Raw genomic sequence first — 15,238 nt, forward strand, 5'->3', positions numbered from 1 at the left:
GCCCAGCTGCGGGCAGTGTGATGGCCCAGCCTCATATGCAAGCTCTGGTCACAAACATGCTCTCAGAGGGACAGAGGGATGGTGAGAAGCCTGAGATGATATTTTTCAAGTTTGGGTCCTGGCAAACACCTTTCCAAGGTGACCAGGCTTCTGGGCACAAAACACCAAAATCCCCGAACTGGACAGGGCGATGCCTGTACCATGTGTTGGGGAAGCCAGCATGGGCAGCCACATGTCCATCTCATGCTGGTGGCCCCTGGGGACATCCAGAGACTCAGAGCGACTGGGGAGCTGAGATGTGGCAGCAGCAGTGTCAGGGTGACACACAGTACCCACACCAACAAATGGTGTGCGTGCACTGCCATGTGCCAGGCGCCTCAGTGCTTGCACCTGCAGATGCCGAATCAGAACCTTCCCTCCATCCAGACACAAGACCGTTTCCAGACGGCAGCCGTGATCCCTCCTTGGTGGATGAGCAGCACCCATCCATGGCCACAGGTTGGATGGACCCTCCAAGCTCCTGGGCTCTGCCCTTTCTCCAGCAGCACAGACAATGCCAGCAGCACGTAAAGGGAGGCACCGTCCATTTGCATCAAGGACGCAGGGAGGGAGGGCATGGGAGCCAAGCGAGACAAAAGAAAGGGCTGAGCCCAGTCTCAAGAGTGCAACTCGCCATTGCCAGGCAGTTCCACAAAAATGCCCATTGATGGGATTTCATCCATAACAAGCGTGCATGCTCACACAGCCTGGCTTCCAGGGGAGCTCCTTCAAACAGCAGGGCCTGAACAGCCCCTTCTCCACCTGACCCCAAGCCCTGGTGAGTTTGGCTTCCCCAGGTATTCGGTATAAACCCCCTTCATCTCATGCACTAAGCCAAACCCACTGCATGGTGGACAAGCTTTAGGAAGACGTAGGAAATCATGAGCAGGAGCACGCGATCTCCCAGAGAATCATTTCCCTGGGATAAAACCCGCAAACTGTATTTTCCATTTATCCCCTGATGGCACATGCTGATTCTTCTGTTTCTGTCTCCCTCTGCCCATCCTCAGCTCTGCCTGAAGAACAAAGACATCACAACCCAGCTCCAGGAACCTCACCCACGTTTGGCCTACGCTGCATCCTATTGCTCCACCAGGAGAGTCCCACTGAGAAGAGAAGGAACTAGGAATGCCGGGACACAGACTCTCATCTCGGCACACCCGAAAAGGACGCTCTCCCTTATGGGTTTTGCCTACGCAGGGGCAAAGATCCATCCTAACCAAGAGCTAACCTTACAGGGCAAAAAGCAAAGCCAACAAAGGGAACTGCGTTCAGCCAAAATCCATGCCTGGCCCAAGGACAGACCCTTGGGGACCTCCCTTCCAAAATGGCACTCAAAAAAAAAGAGACAGAGAGCACAGACCTGTCGGTGGGCTGCCAGGGAGTCTCTAGATGTAGCGGGTATGTCACAAGCAGAGATTTGCTGGGGGGCTTCATCCACCGCCTCACTCCCCCACCCACGCACGCATGAGCTGGGGATTCTCATACCGCTGTCCCCCAACACTCACTGCCACCTCCCTTGTTAATTGAGGGGGTGCTGCCTTCACACCTCCTTGAGACACCCATAGGCTCATGCCAACAACGGGGGCAAAAATGAAGCATTAAAACAGCAGAAAAATGCAACCGCCATTTCTCTCTCCTGGACATTAAAGGCCAAATCGCCCAGCCTCTGTCTCAGTCCCCTTCGGGGGAACTGCTCTGGGGTAAGTGTATCAAGTACATGGCCTGAAAAAATACCTGAAAAATCAGCTCAAGAGAGGTGATTTAGTGCAGGAAAAAAAAAAATAGTAAAAGCCAAGAGTGGTTTCTGACCAGCTGATTGAATAGCAAGGTAGAAAAGCTTGCATCAATCCTTTGTAAGAGTTCCCATGTAGACACGGATTTCCACACTTCCATTTTATTTCGTAAAATTATATATATATATATATGTATTTATATATACACACACAAAGACATTTATTATATGTGTGTGTATTTTTTTCCTCAGATCCTCTTTTTATATTTTCACCTTTTGCAATTACAAAAGCCAGGGACAGAAATACCTCCTGGGTTCTGCCAGTACAGAACACTCCCACCAAACAGATTTTCTCTAACATGCTGGTTGAATGATTCCTCCTGAATTACATTCATTAGGAATTTGAATGTTTCTTTCCTCCATCCCCCATCAAATCATTACTCCGGAATAAATGCATTCATCAACCACCTTGCTCGGTTCCCTCCTGCTTTGTTCAGTCTAGTTTTAAAGCATCTCCACTGAAACCGTTTGCACCTGACTCGATGCTAGCGCACGAAAGGGGGAAAAAAATAAATAGGAGAAGAATTGAGCGCCACTCACAATATTGTGAAAATAATTGGAAAATTATTTCTTAAAAATAGCCAACATAATAAAGGAGGGAAAGGACTACATTCCTTCCTCCCCACCTCCGATCTCTTCCACAATTTCTGGGATTGCATCGAGTATACATATTCCAGATGGGCTGGAGAGAAGGAGGTTGGTTCTTAATGACACGTCTTTCGCTGCCTTTGGAATGAATGATTCATTCGGATCTTGCCGAGACTCGGTGCCACAGTTGAGTTACATTTCTAGAAAATCCGTATCTTTAATTCTGGCGCTGCGTGTGGGACCCAGCAAATCATGGAATTACTGCTGTAACTTCGGATTAGTAACGCTTTCTAAATGATAGTCTAATTCCAGGCCTTCATGCTTTTCAGCGTTCACACTCACACAGCCTTTTCCCTGGGAGGCTTCCTGCGGAATTAGTGCTGGCGTCTTCGTCTTTCTCTGCCCTTTTTAATTTCTCCAATGACTTCTCATTAGAATACATAATAACAGCTCCTCAGAACTTTTCTTTCTCCCGGTATAGCCAAATTCAGGCTGAGATCCTTTCTCCTTACTGTGGTTATGGCGGTGCTTTGCTGGCCCTGGAAGGGTGCACAGGCAGATTTAGCTTTGCGGGCCTATGTGCCATCTGACGCCATTACCCCGTGCAAGGGAAGGTGGAAAACCTGCCTGCGAGGTGCGGGGGGCTCCCACCTCTCGCTGCCCCTGCACGCCGCTGGGCACGGGCGGCTCGGCCCTGCGGTGCTCCCCTCTCCCTCGGCAAGGGATGCCCACTGCGGAGGACAGGACGGGGCAGGGTACCCGCGCTCCACCTCGCCGAGTAGCGGGAACACGGCAGTGCCTCGCCCAGCCCTCCTCATCTCCTGGGGGGGCAGAGAGGCAGCTAACAGCCCACTCGCAACCCCTGCCAAAGGAAGGCTTCTCTCTGCAGCCTTCCCGGGGCTGTCATGACCCGTGTGGGTTGGCGGCAGCGCGGGGATCATCCCTGCGGGATGCGAGCGGCTGGCGCCGGGCGAGGGGCTGGTGGCGATGCTCCCAGCCTGCCCCAGGGTGCCGGGGGGCCCGGGGGACCCCGGTCCCGGCCAGGGGCGCTCGCCTCACGCCAGCGGGGAAAACGTGCCGGGGAGGCTCGGCGGAGAGCACGGTGCTTTGTGTCGCCATGGGAACGGAATGCAGATGTGCCAATTGCTTTTCTTTTCTTTCTTTCTTTTTCCACCTTTTTTTTTTTTTTTTTTTTTTTTTTTTTTTTTTTTTTTTATTACTTGCCAGACATTGTAATACATATTATGTTTCAACTTCTGGGGCTTGCAGCGGAGGTGAGGGAGGCTTTGTGCCTCGCCAAGCGCTCGGCTCCCAGAGAAGCCTCAGGGCCGGGTGGTTGCACGCTGGAGGGGTGCACCCAGCAGCGGGACCCCTTCCCCGGACATCCCCCCGCAGCTACGGACAAAAGCAACAGCCACCACGCAAGAAAAGTGATCACATTCTCACCAACTTGACCTTCCAAAGGGAGGCCAGGATCAAATCCAAAGCCGAAAAAATAGAGCAGAGGAGAGAGGGAGAGAGAGAGAGAGAAGGAAAGATAGCCAAAAGCTGGGGGGTTTCGTGGTCTGACCCGTAGGCTGGGACGGGGGGAAGATTTACTTGGGGAGGGCGCTCGCTCTCTCCATGCCCCCAGAGCCGCGACACCCGGCAGCCTAGGAGTGAATTTCGACGTGCGTTTAACCGATAATTAAACCCCGGGTATATTTAGCAAAGGAAGAATTGACGCAGGGCTCGCCTCCCTGTTCCCGTCCCTCCCGCCCGCTGCCGCGGAGCCTCGGGCTACCCGGAGCGGCCCGACGGGGAGGTCGCGGAACCGCAGACCTTACCTGGAGCCCCCAGGGCGGCGAGCCGGGCCGTCTCTGCACTGCCGGTCCTGGTGCGGCCGCTTCCCCTGGGCGAGCAGGTCTGGAAGTCATTTCTACTTTCGGTTATCTAGCTTTATGATGGCTCCACAACACTCATACAGCTAGATAACCAAAGACAGAAACATCCCTCCGTCGGGGATGCCGGCCATCCGTCCGTCCGTCCGTCCGTCCGCTCCCAGGTGCGGGCACGGCCGGGGCAGGGCGGCCAGGAGCTGCCACCGGGAACCACACACACATAAAAAAAAAATTAAAAAAAGAAAAAGAAAAAAAAAAAAAAAAAAAAAGAAAAGAGAGAGAGAGGAAAAAAAAGATAAATACGAAGCGGAGAAGATGAGCCGGGGCAGAGCCACGGGCGCATGGCGGGCTGGCTGCCGCGGGGGCTCGGAGCCGAACCGCGCCGTACCGAGACAGGTCGGGCTGCGCCGAGGCGAGGCGAGGCGAGGCGATGCAGGCCGGGCCGGGCCGGGCCGGGCAGCGCAAGGCTGGGCTGGGCTGGGCTGCGGGGACCGGTGGAAGAGCTGGGTGCCCAGCCCGCCGGCCCGGCCCGGCGAGCGGCACTCGCGCTCCCGCCCCGCTGCCCAACTTCTACTCCCCTCGCATGGTAATCGCCCCCTTTGGGAAGTGACGTCACGCCGCGCCCAACCAATCCCCGACCCCTCATTTAAATCAGCGCCCCCTTTCCCGCGCTTTCCAGGCCGGGATGGGCTTTGCAGCGGGCCGGGATGGGACGGGGCGGGCCGGCACGGCTGGGCTCGGCATCGGGTGGCACCGGCCCCTCCGCAGCGCCCCGCCGCCAGCCGCCTCCTCCCGCCCTGCCCCGGCCTGTGTCGGGGGCTGCGCCGCGGGTCGCTCCCCTTACCCCCCTCCCCGCTTCCTCCCGCCCCGACGTGCCCCCGCGGCACCTCCGCTGGGCTGGGGGAGAGGCTAGCGGCACCCCTGCACAGTCCTGCACCTGCGACTAACCTTCCTTTCCCCCTCCTCGGCACTCCCCTCTCTCTTTTTCGCCTCTTTCTCTTTCCCCTCTCTTCCCTCTCCCCATCCCCTCTCCCCTTCACTCTTCTCCCTTTCCCCGGCCTTTTCTTTATCCCCACCTTTTCCCTTTCCATCCATTTTCTTTTCATATTCCCGACTCCTTCTCCCATTCTTCCCACTCCTCTCCGCGCACCCCCCCCCCCCCGCCTCCTATGCAGCCCACCTCTCTCACACCTTCTCCTCCCCCAGCAATGCCCTTCCCGTCCGGCCTCCGCACCTGGGGGCAGCCCGAAAGACCCTTTCTCCGCAGCCAGGCGCGGGGCCCGCCCGTCCCGAGGCGTGCCCCGGGGGCGCACCCGTGATCCCCCACAGATCCTCTCTTCTCCCCATTTCCCCACAGTTTTAGTTATTTCCCCTCCAGGTTCTGCTATTTCCTGCACAGATTCTTAACGCGATGTGCGTGTAGCGGCGAATCCGGCACATATAAATAATAACAACAACAATAATCAGACTAAAATGCCAGGAGCTAAATTTGATTATATGGGGTGCTTAACTGACCTGCTCCTCACTATTAAAAAAAAAAAAAATGTAATCCCACGCCGCTTCTAAACATCGCCTTTCTTTAAACCCCAGACGAGGGTAAAATGTGACCTGCTACAAAACGAGGGATCCGCGAAACGAAGCGATCTCAGCGGGAGCAGCCGCGGCAGAGCGCTGCCTGCCGGTCCCGCCGCCTCCGTCTCCCGGCGAGCTCCGCTCGGATTATTTATTTCTCCCTCTCTTCGCCCTCCCCCTCCCCGCCATCCCCTTAAAAATAATTTAAAAATTAAATAAATAAAATCTACGCGCTCAATCAGGCTAAAAGCTAAAGGACGAGGACTGCCAGCCCTTTGCGAGCCGGCGCTGCTCTCGGCGCCCAGGCGAGCCCGGCCACCCCTGCTTGGCTCCCGGGAACTGTCGGTTCCCTCCCGCCTCCTGCCTAACGAGAAACGGACCCGGGGGTGCTCTGGCCGCCCCGACGGGGCTGGAGAAGGTGGGGAGAAATATTTTTTCCGTTCCCAGCGCCTCGGTGCCTTCCTCGCGGCCCGGAGCCGCTCGGCAGAGGACTTGGCCGGCGTTTATTTTAATCTGTCCTGGAGAAGGGGGGGAGGGGGGGGGGAATTGCCATCAGTGGGATCTCCTTAATTTTACGGCCTTGGATTTTCTCCTAATTTATCGGTTTTTCTGTTAGGGTGGTCGCTGCTAGAATGCTGACGGCTGGGGCAGGGGGAAGTCGCCTGTCCGCCCCGCTGCCTCGGAGAGCAGCCCGGGGGTGCGGGTACGGTGGCACCGAGCGGGCACGAAGGGCTAGCCTGGCCTAGGGACCGGCCTCGCTTTTTCCCCCACGGGGGAGGCCCCGTTTCTCACCGCCGGGCGGGGAGAAGCTTGGGGCGCCGCCGGCAGCATTCCCCACTCCCGGGGCCATTCGGGCGGCGATGCGGCCCCGCTCCAGCCCCGTTGTCCCTGCGGCAGCGGCGAGGGGGCTCAGACGGGCAGAGCCAGCCCCGGGAAGCCGCAGCTCTGCCCGGCTGCCGCCGTGCGAGGTCTCCCGCCTGCCGTGCCGAGCCTCCGGGCTGCCGTGTCGCTCAGGCGAGGATGCTGCGGGTAAACCACCGCACCTCGCCAGGTTTCTCGGGGCTGGAGACGGGATCCCCTCTCTCTGCCGGTCAAAGGAGGTGATTTTCTTGGCAGAAATATAGAGGATAATATTTTTCTTCCTTGCTCCTCCTTTTTGCAATGTATTGCTCTGCTCGGAGCTCTCGCCTTGACCCTCTCCGTATAGGCAGAGCCCCAGTACGCGGGAGATAATACCTTGTGCTAGGGGTATTTTTGTTTGTTTTTAGGCTTTGGGTGTAGTGGAATTTTTTTAAAAAAAATTGGTTAATTTTGGGGTTTTTTTTTGGGGGGGCGGGGGGTAGAGGTTGTCTGGGCTTTCTTTTTGGCGCAATTTTAGCAGGATGCGTACAAAATGGCTCCTTGGTACAGCGCAAAGCACCAGCGAGAAGCCTGGGGAGGGATCGGCGGGGCTGCCCGGGCTCCGGAGCTCCGGGTGGCATGGCCCGGAGACAGCTCGCTTCCTCCTCCCCTGGGCCGCCCACGGGGGCCGCGGGACTCGCCTTCATCTGCACGAGAGAAAACAACCCAGGGCGGCGGGCGGCCCGACGGGGCGGGGAGGGACGGCGGGGCCGGTGTGGCTCTGGCCATGGTGCTGCACCGGCCCCGGCCCTGCGGATCTCCCGCCCCACCCGCGGGCCGGACGGCGCTGCTGCCCGCTCCCTCTTCGGGTGACCCCGGCTCCGGGCAAGGCGGGCGGCCCCGCTGGCCGCACCTCGGAAGAGCCCGGTCACCAGGCCGTCCCTGAATTATTTAACGTGATCGCCCAGGAACGAGTCCGCTGCCTTCCCCTCTTCTACGTCCTGCACGTCTGACGTCACTTTTCTTTAATTAGGAGAAGTTATTTTTAGCCAGCCTGGAGTAACCCCCCACGCCTCTCAGCCTCGAGCTGCATCTTCTTCTAATTGTTTTTTTGCGTTGGTTTTTTTGTTTTGTTTTGTTTTGTTTTTTGGGGGTTTTTTTTTGCCTTTTTTTCCGCCTTTTTTTTTGTTGGGTTTGTTTGTTTTTTTTGTTTTTTTTTTTTGTTTTTTTTTTTTTTTTTTGCTTTTCCCCTCACCATCGGGGCTTGGCAAAGAAGCGGCAGCCCCCGACGGGCGTGAAGGAAACGCGTCGCTTTGTTTAGTAATTAAAAGCCGCTTCTGAGCAAGCCCCGGCGCCGAAAAGGCAAAGGGGCTGCGTCTCACCCCCGGCTCCTCTTTTCTTTCCGGCCGTCGGGGCCGGGACACAGGTGGGGACCGCCCCGGACCTTCCTCGCTTGGCGGGGCGAGGTGCTGCCCGACCGCGGGCCGGGGGTGGAGGCACGTCGAAGGGATTCGGCCAGGTGCAGACTCTCAGGCCACCTGCACTGCTATGGTTCGGGTTTCCTTAAGGCTGAGGCCTAAAATGCGTTTCACTTCCAGGGTGATACAGGGAAAACCAAAACAAAACACAAAAACCAAACAACAAACCGCGAGGAAATAAGCATTCGCGGGAAGGCAGGGAACAAAAAGGATAAATGAATGGGGGGAAAAAAAGAAAAAAAGAAAATTTAAAAAATGAGGATAAAAACAGAAAGAAAAAGAAAATTATAATAAACAAGGATGAAATAAAACAAAAATGCTTTTTTTTTTTTTTTTTTTTTTTTTTTTTTTTTTTTTTTTGCAAAGAAAATGCATACAGCAAATGAAAAATGAAATAAATCCTCCAGCACCAGAAGCCAGTGGCAGATCAGGGCACGAGCAGCGGTAGCCCCGTTGCTGGTCCTCAGGGGTAAATCCGAGCAGGGGAGCGGGACGCCCTGGTGTCCGCCCCCTCACCCCTAAAAACAGGCCCAGCAGCAGCACCCGCTGCACCAGGAAGATGAACTTCCTCGGGAGCCCGGGATTTCTCCCGCGGCCTAAAGCCTGGGTGTCCCGGGAGGCTCGGCCTCATCCGGGCGTTTTGGCCGGTGCCGCTTCTCCGACCGGCGAGAGGGGAGGTTTGGGGGAAACTAGGCAGCCCCCCAGCAGCGCTCGGCCCCAGCTCCCCGCCATTCCGTCGGGGCTCAGCCCGCCCCGGACCCCTCTCCCGAGCTGCAACGTCCCGGGCATCCAGGGAGAAGCTGCCGGAGCAAACGTGTCCCCGGCAGCAAAACGTCCCCCGTGTTTCCCACTCGTGCCCGTGAAGGGTGAGCCGGGGCCAGGGAGAGGCGCGGGGCGGTCCCGGTCCCGCGTCGTGCCGGCACCTGGAGGCGCCCAACTTCCCGGCGGGAACCGGCCCAACTTCGTGCCCCCTCCCGCTCTCCCTGCCTCCCTCCTCCCCCTCCGGCAGCCGGTGTGTCCCCCCGGATGACACTGTCCCCCCGCACCCTCCCGCCTCCCCGGGGCCGCCCCGCCGAGGCGGCGATGCCCGGCCGCGACACTCACTCTGCTGCCGTGCGGAGGGGCAGGACGGTGATCCCCGGGAGAAGCGGACGGCGGGGCCATTCCCCTCCCCGGGGCGGGCGGAGGGGCGGGCAGGGCTGCCCCCGGCCGAGCAGGGGCCCCCGCAGCCCCCAGCCCCGGGTGCGGGCCGGCGCGGGCGGCCGAGGCGGCTCTGCCCCGGCTCCGTGCGTCTTCCCGGCTGCTGCCGGTGCCGGCTCTGGTCGCTGGCCGGGAGCTGCCGCCGCCGGCAGGCTCTGCCCGCACTGACGTCAGCCCGGCAGCCGCCTATTCACTCCAACCATGGCGGAGAGGAGGAGGAGGAGGGAGAGGGGGAGGGGAGGAGGCGGTGGGAGGGAGGGGGAGAGGAGGAGGACGGGAGGAAGGCGGCGGTGGCGGCGGGGGCTGGTGGCTGGCAGGCTCCGCCGAGCAGAAAGCGCAGCCCCTCCGCCTCACCCCTTAATTACCCCCCGAGGACGGGGCTGCGCGGGGGAGGGGGGCCGTGTACCCCCCTTCCCCCCCGGTGAGCCCCTCTGTCTCCCGGTCCCCCGGGGCTGCCGTCGCTCACCTGGCCGCCCCACCGGGCACCCCACTCTTCCCCCAGCCCCGGGAAGCGACCCTTCCCAGGGGGCCAGTTCCCCCCCAGTCCCCTCTTGGTGGTGCCCCCATTCCATGAGGAACGGAGCCTGTGACGGCGGACAGGGAAAGGGCTGCGGCCACCCTAAACCCTCCCTGGTCCGGGGAGCTCCCACCGTCTCCCGACCTCGCACCGCTGTCCAAATGCTGAAAGGACCCGCGACGGCTCGGCCCGACCCGGCCCGACCCGGCCCGGCCCGGCACAGCACGGCCCGGCCCGGTCCGGCACGGTCCAGCACGGCACAGCCCGGTACGGCACGGCACGGCACGGCCCGGCACGGTCCAGCACGGCACAGCCCAGTATGGCACGGCACGGCCCGGCCCACCTGCAGCCGTCGGGCAGAGCCGGGGCACAGACTGCCCCCGGGCCGAGTCCCCGACCCTGGAAAGGCGGTCCGTCCTGGACCCGTAGCGGGCCGTGCCGTGCCCTCCCTGGCGCACAGGCCGAGCCCGGAGTCCGGTTCACCCCAACAGCCGCAGAGCAGCTCCCGGTGGCCACAGCGAGCTGGAACCGGGTCGCGGGCACGCAGGGACCGCCGGCGCGTCCTCCTCCACTCCCCTCCGTCTCTATCTGCCTTATCACAGTCTTTACAGAATCACACACACACTGCACCGCCTGCAGCCTCTGCTGTAAGGCTCAAAAAGCCCTCCCCAAAATCCCACAACACCCCCTCCCACCCCAATCCCTCCTGGCACACCTTTACTTCGCTTCTGACCTCTCCTCTTCCTTCCTGCGTTTAACCTGGCTTCTAATTTTTATCTCCGATTCACTCCACCGATGCCCCGGAGCGGCTCTGGGGAGTCTCTCGCCGCCCCGATGAATACACAGGGATCCCCAGACAGGTTTTCTATGTAGGAAAAAACAAACCGATCGAGCCCGAGAGATCTGCAACAGCCGAACACGCCGCCTCGCCTTTACATTCGTGTTTTTAAATTCCCCCGTTATTTTTCTTTTTTGCATCTGAGAGTTGCCACAAAAGGAAATACAACCCCAAATGCCACCGTCAGCAGAAATTGGAGCTCGTTGCCAAATTCCGTAGTATTTTATTTTAAAAGCAATAAACACCATTAAAAAAAAAAAGGAAAAGAAAAAAAAAAAAAAAAGCGCGTCTTCTCCTCTTCCCGGGGAGTGTAAGAAATCCTTTTGCTCACCCAGAGTCGAAAACCTAATGGCATTGTCGTTAAACACGAAAAGGAGAATATTAAGAAATTGCAACACTCCCGCCCGAGCGCTCCCCCCCTCCCAGTTTATTTGCCCTAATAATTAATTCACAAGAGCTTAACTTCGGTGTAACCCCGGCGGTCTTTTCATTAAAAAATCCCCGCGTTTCCTATTGAATTAGCTCTGCTCCATTGTCGCTGAAATGAAGACGCCAAACCAACTTTTACCCTGAGCATTTTCTCACCAGCTCAAAGAAAAGTCTCTCTCCTTTTTCTTTTCTCTGATTTTTTTCTTTTTTTTTTTCTTTTCTTTTTTCTTTTTTTTTTTCTTTTTTTTTCTTTTTTTTTTCTTTTTTTTTTTTTTTTTTTTTTTTTTTTTAAATTCAAGCACCCAGGCGATGGACGTGTCCTGCAATTTAACTACTTTCAAATTCTTTGTTCGGGTCCCACCGGGGCTCTATTGTCACCCTATTGAGAGAGCTTATTGCCAAGTCAAGCCTGAGCGAATTGAGACACGCACGGGAGGAGCCCCGGGGGCTGGGAGCGGGATCCGTGGGCTGCTCGGCCCGGGGGGACCCCGACCCAGCCCCGAGGGAGCGGGCACGGAGCGGGGCAGGGGCTGCCGGCAGCCCCCGGGCCGGGATAAGTGGCACCGATTCCACAGGAGCCGCAGCCGCCAAAGCAGCCCTGGACCCGCAGAGCCCGGTGGCTGTGATGGGGCAGCCCCGGGAATGGGAGCCCCCCGGAATCGGGCTCCTTTGAACCCTCGAAGCATCCCCCGCAGCAGCGCCCTGGTTCAGGTACCACCGCTGCGGGCAGGAGAGGGACTTACCTCCGATGCCCGTGGAGCCGCCAGCTTCGCTCCTTCGCTGGTTCTCCCTTAATCCCGAAAAGGAGGGTCCTCCTCTTCTCTCATCCCACCCCCGACCCCTCCACCTCGGAGCCGGCTCCCGCCTGTCTCCCGTCGCCCTCTTCAGCGCTCACTTTGGGAGCTCCGGGGCTCGCTTCCCGAGCAGGGAAAGAGCGGGATGTTGGGGTGCTTTTCTTTTCTCTTTTCCTTCCCTCTCTGCCGACTCCTCCCCAGCCTGGAAAAGGGGTTGCGAGCTGAAATACGGGGGTACGAGCTTCACGGAAGGGTTATTTGAGGAGAAAAAAAAGCTGAAAGAGCAGTGCTGGGCACGGATTTCCACGTAAGCCCGTACGTCACCTATAAAAATTGCCCATTTCTCCCGTTTCTTGGCTCCGGGGGGGCAGCTGAGACATCCCTACCTGTGGAGGGAGGAGGTGAAAGCCCGTTAAAACCGGCACCCCGTTAAAAACGTCCTGCTCCAGCTGGGAGGGGAAAGCAGAACCGGGAGATGCTGGAAGGCAGGGGCCGCCTCTCTGCATCATCACCCTCTGCCCCGTGGTGATGTTTGGCCGCCCCCTGCTCCCCCAAAACACCCATCTGGAGCCCTTCTCAGCCTCTCGATGCCGGGGAGAGAAGGAGGTTTACGGGATTCCACGCCGATGGCACGGGGAGGGCCGCGGCGGGGACAGGGGTACACTGCGGCCATGGCTTCCCCCTCTTCACCGCGGTCCTCCTGTCGTGGCCAACGGCGTCTCCGCCGTGTCCCGGGGGATGAGGAAGCCCTTGACCCCTGGCCCCGGGAGCAACGGGGTTAAACAAAGTCCCACCGCCCCATTATCCGACAGACAGCACTGAGTTCCCGGCGGGGAGTGGGGTCTCCAAGAAGCTGGCGAGAAGTCGCAGCTCCCGCTGCCGATACCGGACCCCGACGGTGCGCACCTGGATGGGGAGGCTTCTCTGACAGACAGACATAAAACCAAACAAACTAGGGAATAAAATAAAATTAAAAAAAAAAAAAGAAAAAAAAAAAGGGAAAAAAAAAAAAGGACTACACACACCCCAGTCCGACTTATGCATTGCATCCAGCTCTGCTGATACGGTGGATTTTTGAGGTTATTTCGGGTTGTTCACAGTGGTTTTTTTTTTGTTTGGTTTTTTTTTTTTTTTTTTTTTTTTAAGTAATGGTGCGTGCCTTGCCGAACCTTCCTGCCCGCACTCGGGTGAGGCACAGGCAGCCCCGGCCCGGTCCTGCCTGCGGACAAGGCAGCGGAGCTCGTTGTCATCAACCCTCCCCAGAGCGCTGCCGCGAGAAACATTTAGAGAATGTATTTTTTCTATTTATGCTTTGGGGAGAGAAGGAATTTTTTTGATGGGGCGGGTTTGGGTTTTTTAGAATTTATTTTTTTTTTGCGAACACGATAAATAAAAAGGAGATAAAAGACGCCAAATAAGAGAAATCTGCGTTAACACAATGCATCGGAGGGGAGAACAAGTGCACCCGGGTCCTTTCCTGGAGCCACTCCGGAGCTAAACCGTTCTTCCCTTCACTCTAGAGCAGCTCATGGCTCTTCTATCCCGGCCAGAGCACCCGCAGTCCTGGAGCATCTCGCCCCGCCGGCTCCGCACCCCGCGCCCCGCCAAGCTCCTGCAGAAAGAGCAGGAAACCTGAAGTCCCCGCTATGGAGGTGGCCGAGGACAGGCAACCCCTGCGGCTCCTGGCAGGCTCAGGCAAAGCGGGTGCCTCCCGCTGCTGAGCGAAACTGGGCAAAGCCCAACCCCCACATCGAATCTCAAGCTGGGGGGCAGCAGGGACTTTGGGGGGGCACCGAGGGGCTGTGAAATGCATTCCAAGCCGCAGAGCCCTGCATCGCGCCCTGTGTGTGCGTGCGCGTTCCTCGCATCCCACACAGCTCCCATGCTGGCTCTGCCTTTTCCGAGAGCGGAGGGCAGCGGTTCCTCACCCTCCATCCCCCCGATCGTGCACCCCCGAGGGGAGGGTGATGAGGAGCTGGAGTATTGGAGAGGAGGCGCACCCGGGGTTTGGATTTCCGCAGGGGCCCGGAGGGGCGAAGGGGAGTCACGGTGCCCGCTGCCCCTGCCCGGCGCCGCACGTGAAGCGGGGAGCGGGACGGGACCCGAGCAGTGTCCGCGCCCCGACGGCCCCGCGGGGCCCGGCCCGGTTCAGCCTTACCCGGCCCGGCCCGGCCCACAGCGGCGGGGCCGCAGCGCCACCTGGCGGCCCGGCTCGGCTCGGCTCGGCTCGGCTCGGCCCGGCCCGGCCCGGTCCGGCCCAGCAATACCAGCACGGGGCTGGGCTCTGCCGGGAGCCACAGTCCCGGTCAGAACAGCTCCTGCGGCGTCCGGGGAGCTTGCACACACCTGTCCGCACCTCGGCACCTCCTGTTTCCCTTCCTTGTCCACCTACATCCCATTCCTTGCACCCTGAATCCCCTGCACCCTGCATCCACCTGCCCTGCCCAGGCATCCCATTTGCTGCACCTGTGACCTCTCCCCTGCACCCTGCATCCCATTCCTTGCACCTGTGGCCTTTTCCCTGCACCCTACATGCCCTTCCCTTCACCCCACATCCATACCCTGCACCCTACAGCCCATTCTTCGCTACCTACATTTCGTCCTCCACCGTACATCCCACTCCTTGCACCCTATATGCCCTATCTTCCATCCCTGCATCTGTGGCCTTTTCCCTGCCTGCAACCTGCATCCCATTCCTTGCACCCAAACCCCATTCTCAGCATTTTCTCTGCACTCTACATCCCGTTCCCTGCACGCCACATCCTATTCCCTTCACCCTACACCCGCTCCTTGCCACTCTACACCCTCTTGCCTGCACCCTACAGCCCATTATCCCAGACCCTGTGCTCACGTTCGGCTCGCCACCCACTGCTCCATCCCCAACCCACCCGTTAGGCTTGTGGCTTTCAGGGTGACAAGGACCAGCAATGTCCGTGCTGGCCCCGCCACCCTGAGCATCCCAGCCTGTTCGCACGCATCCGCCTCCCGCACTCCGCCTCGTTCCTCGGGCCCGTTAAACTCACGAGCAAAAGGCGCACCCGTGAGTGAGGTGAACCCGGTACCGGGGCCGCGAGAGCCCCGGAGCCACGGCACGGGCTGGCGGAGCAAAATAGCGAGCGCCAGCCCCCCGCTCTCGGAGCGACCGCGGCAGGACTCGAACCTGCAATCTTCTGATCCGAAGTCAGACGCCTTATCCATTAGGCCACGCGGCCACCTCCGTTCCCTGCCTCCCGCGTGCCATACTGAGAGAATCCCAGAGGGCTGGACC

General features: G+C 58.8%; 1 long non-coding RNA gene and 1 other non-coding gene across 4 annotated transcripts in view; both read right to left on the reverse strand.

Annotated features, from left to right (window-relative positions):
• LOC136296810 (uncharacterized) overlaps nt 1-13,038 on the reverse strand; it is a 43,919-nt gene extending 30,881 nt beyond the window's left edge. Inside the window, exons 1-3 of one of the 3 annotated variants that reach the window (XR_010723010.1) lie at nt 12,357-13,038; nt 11,920-12,172; nt 4,249-4,499 (exon numbers count right to left, since the gene is read on the reverse strand). This is a non-coding gene — a long non-coding RNA (uncharacterized lncRNA). Of the gene's footprint in view, nt 1-2,460; nt 2,962-4,248; nt 4,500-11,919 lie in introns of all 3 variants that reach the window. The other 2 variants (XR_010723009.1, XR_010723008.1) reach the window with 2 other exon arrangements.
• A 2,071-nt stretch (nt 13,039-15,109) lies between these two features.
• Nucleotides 15,110-15,182, reverse strand: TRNAR-UCG (transfer RNA arginine (anticodon UCG)). Its single transcript has one exon. It is a non-coding gene; the product is annotated as a tRNA-Arg (tRNA).
• Between the last annotated feature and the right edge of the window lie 56 nt (nt 15,183-15,238).

Source organism: Chamaea fasciata, unplaced genomic scaffold (assembly GCF_029207755.1).
Source record: "Chamaea fasciata isolate MVZ Bird 193981 ecotype frontalis unplaced genomic scaffold, bChaFas1.0.hap1 SCAF_14, whole genome shotgun sequence".
NCBI classification, from domain to species: Eukaryota; Metazoa; Chordata; class Aves; order Passeriformes; family Sylviidae; genus Chamaea; species Chamaea fasciata.